The sequence below is a fragment of the Hordeum vulgare genome, chromosome 6H, assembly GCF_904849725.1.
Source record: "Hordeum vulgare subsp. vulgare chromosome 6H, MorexV3_pseudomolecules_assembly, whole genome shotgun sequence".
Taxonomy (NCBI): Eukaryota; Viridiplantae; Streptophyta; class Magnoliopsida; order Poales; family Poaceae; genus Hordeum; species Hordeum vulgare.
The window spans coordinates 68,660,615-68,664,938 of record NC_058523.1 but is presented as its reverse complement, the minus strand read 5'-3'; positions in this window follow the sequence as shown (position 1 = coordinate 68,664,938).

The window sequence follows — 4,324 nt, the reverse complement described above, 5'->3', positions numbered from 1 at the left end:
AGCACCAACATCATAATCGCTAGCATCACACATGATCTCAAAAGGTAGGTTCCAATCAGGTGGTTTAACAATAGGTGCAGTTATCAAAGCCCTCTTAAGTATTTCGAAGGCTTACTCACAATCATCGTCAAAGACAAAAGGAATATCCTTTTGCAAGAGATTGGTAAGAGCCCTAGAAATCTTAGAGAAGTCTTTGATGAACCTTCTATAGAAACCAACATGACCAAGGAAACTTCTTATCCCTCTGATATCTGTGGGGTATGACATTTTCTCAATTGCATCAACCTTAGCCTTATCGACTTCAATACCTCTTTCGGAAATTTTATGTCCTAAGACAATGCCTTCATTAACCATAAAGTGGCACTTCTCCCAATTCAAGACAAGATTGGTGTCTTTACATCTCTGCAAGACCCGATCAAGATTGCTGAGGCAATGATCAAAGGAAGACCCGTAAACAGAGAAGTCATCCATGAAAACCTCAACAATCTTTGAAACCTCAACAATCTTTTCACAAAAGTCAGAGAATATAGCCATCATACTAGTTTGAAAGGTGGCAGGTGCATTACATAAGCCAAAAGGCATACGTCTATAAGCAAAGGTACCGAAAGGGCAGGTGAAAGTGGTTTTCTCCTGATCAGATTGTGCAACTCGTATTTGGGAGAAACCAGAATAACCGTCTAGAAAGCAGAAGTGTGTGTGTTTGGACAGTCTCTCTAGCATTTGGTCGATAAAAGGCAGAGGGTAATGATCTTTCCTAGTGGCCTTATTCAACTTCCTAAAATCAATCACCATCCTATAGCCAGTAATAATCCTGTGTGGGATCAACTCATCCTTAACATTAGGGACAACGGTAATGCCTCCCTTCTTAGGAACGCAATGCACCAGACTCACCCAATCGCTATGAGCAACAGGATAGATAATACCCGCTTCCAGGAGCTTTAGTATTTCTTTTCTCACTACTTCTTTCATCTTAGGATTCAATCTCCTTTGATGATCAGCAACTGGTTTGAATTCAGGATCAGTTTTGATCTTGTGCTAGCATAGAGTGGGACTAATGCCCTTAAGATCATCAAGAGTATATCCTATAGCAGCACGATGCTTCCTCAGAGTTTTTAGTAACTTCTTTTCTTCCTTCTCTGAGAGGCTAGCACTAATAATAACTGGATATATCTCCTTTTCATCATGATAGGCATACTTAAGAGTATCAGGCAACTGTTTCAGCTCGAACACATGATCACGCTTTGGTGGAGGTGGATCCCCTAGCAGTTCAACAGGCAGATTATTCTTAAGGATAGGATATTGTTCTAAGACAACTCTATCTATTTCATCCCTTTCATCCATATGCATATCATTTTCATGCTCAAGCAAGTATTGCTCTAAGGGATTAGTAGGAGGCACGACAATAGAAGCTAAGGCAATAGTTTCATCCCTACTAGGCACCTCCTTTTCATGAGGTTGTCTACCGAACTTAGAGAAATTGAACTCATGTGACACTCCTTCAAAGCCAACAGTGACAGTTTGCTTCTCACAATCAATATGAGCATTGACAGTGTTGAGAAAAGGTCTACCAAATATGATGGGACAAAAGCTATATTGAGCGGTAGCAAGAACGAGGAAATCAACAGGATACTTCGTTTTACCACACAAGACTTCGACATCCCTAACAATTCCCACACGGCAGATAGTATCTCTATTGGCAAGCTGAATAGTGACATCTATAGGTTCTATCTCAACAGGTGCAATCTCATCTTTGACTTCATCGTATAAGGATTGAGGTATTGCACTAACACTAGCACCCAAGTCACATAAGCCATGACAACAATGATCTCCTATCTTAACAGAAACCACACGCATGCCAACAACAGGCCTATGTTTGTCTCTAATGTGAGGTTTAGCAATTCTAGCAGCATCTTCACAAAAGTGAATATTATGTCCCTCAACTTCTTCAGACAGAAGATATTTGATAATAGCAATTCTAGGTTCAACTCTAATTTTCTAAGGGGGTGTAGGTGTTCTAATATAGCCTCTACGTATCATAGTTGAAGCTTTAGAATGATCCTTTATCGTAACAGGGAAAGGTGGTTTCTCAATGTAAGCACTGGGAACCACAGGATCATTATAGGCAATGACTTTCTCTTCAACTGGAGTGGGTTTAACTACATTGACTTATAAAGGAGGATTAAATTTAAACCACTTCTCTTTGGGGAGATCAACATGAGCAGCAAAAGATTCACACAATGAAGCTACTATCTCAGAGTCAAGTCCATACTTAGCGCTAAAGTCACAAAAAGTATTTGTCTCAACAAAGGATTTAACGCAATCAAAAGTGAAATTCATACCTGACTCCTTACCTTCTTAAAGCTCCCAATCTTCAGAGTTGCGTTTAATTCTCTCCAATAAATTCCATTTGAAGTCAATACCTCTCTTCATAAAAGAACCGGTACAAGAAGCATCAAGCATGGTGCGATCATCATGAGAAAGCCGAGCATAGAAGTTTTGAATGATAATTTCTCTCGAGAGCTCATGATTGGGGCATGAATATAGCATTGATTTAAGCCTCCCCCAAGCTTGAGCGATGCTTTCTCTATCACGAGGCCAAAAATTATAAATATAATTTCGATCACGATGTACTAAATGCATAGGATAAAACTTTTGATGAAATTCCAATTTCAACTGATTGTAGTCCCATGATCCAGTATCATCACATAGCCTATACCATGTCAACGCCCTATCCTTCAAAGATAAAGGAAAGACCTTCTTCTTGACCTCATCCTCGGGCACACGTGCAAGCTTAAATAAACCACAAACTTCATCTACATAGATCAGATGCATGTCTGGATGTGATGTTCCATCTCCTGTAAAAGGATTAGCCAACACTTTCTCAAGCATACACGAAGGAAATTCAAAGCAAATATTTTCAGTAGGTGCAGCAACTTGAGGAGCAACTCTTTGTGCTTCCGTTCGAGGTGAAGATACCCCGAACAAGCCCCTCAAAGGATTAGTATCCATAGTGACATGTGACAATAAATTTCAGCACACTATATGAATGTTTCCTTACCAAGTTCCACTTACCAAAGACGCTTCACTCCTCGGCAACGGCGCCAGAAAAGAGTCTTGATGACCCACAAGTATAGGGGATCAATCGTAGTCCTTTCAATAAGTAAGAGTGTCGAACCAAACGAGGAGCAGAAGGATCTGACAAGTGGTTTTCCGCAAGGTAAAATCTGTAGGCACTGAAATTGTCGGTAACAAGTGATTGTGTGGTGAGATGATTCGTAGCAAGCAACAAGTAACAAAAGTAGCAACAGTGCAGCAAAGTGGACCAATATCTTTTGTAGCAAGGGACAAGCCTCGACAAAGTCTTATAGGAGGAAAAATGCTCCCGAGGACACACGGGGATTTCTGTCATGCTAGTTTCATCATGTTCATATGATTCGCGTTCGTTACTTTGATAGTTTGATATGTGGGTGGACCGGCGCTTGGGTACTACCCTTACTTGGACAAGCATCCCACTTATGATTAACCCCTCTCGCAAGCATCCGCAACTACGAAAGAAGAATTAAGACAAAGTCTAACCATAACATTAAATTAGTGGATCCAAATCAGCCCCTTACGAAGTAACGCATAAACTAGGGTTTAAGCTTCTGTCACTCTAGCAACCTATCATCTACTTACTACTTCCCAATGCCTTCCTCTAGGCCCAAATAATGGTGAAGTGTTATGTAGTCGATGTTCACCAAACACCACTAGAGGAAAAACAACATACAACATATCAAAATACCGAACGAATACCAAATTCACATGACTAATATTAGCATGACTTATCCCATGTCCCCAGGAACAAAAGTAACTACTCACAAAGCATAATCATAATCATGATCAGAGGTGTAATGAGTAGCATCAAGGATCTAAACATAAACTCTTCCACCAAATAATCCAACTAGCATCAACTACAAAGAGTAATCAACACTACTAGCAACCTTACAAGTACCAATCAGAGTCGCGAGACGGAGATTGGTTACAAGAGATGAACTAGGGTTTGGAGATGAGATGGTGTTGATGAAGATGTTGATGGTGATGAGTCCCCTCCGATGAGAGGAGTGTTGGTGATGACGATGGCGACAATTTCCCCCTCCGGGAGGGAAGTTTGCCCGGCAGGATCATCCTGCCGGAGCTCTAGATTGGTTCTGCTCAAGTTCCGCCTCGTGGCGGCGGCGAAACCACGAGAAAGCTCCTTTCTGATTTTTTTTCTGGACGAAACCCTGCATATAGCAAAAGAGGGGGGCTAGTGGGCCAACAGGGTGCCCACAAGCCCCCATGGCGC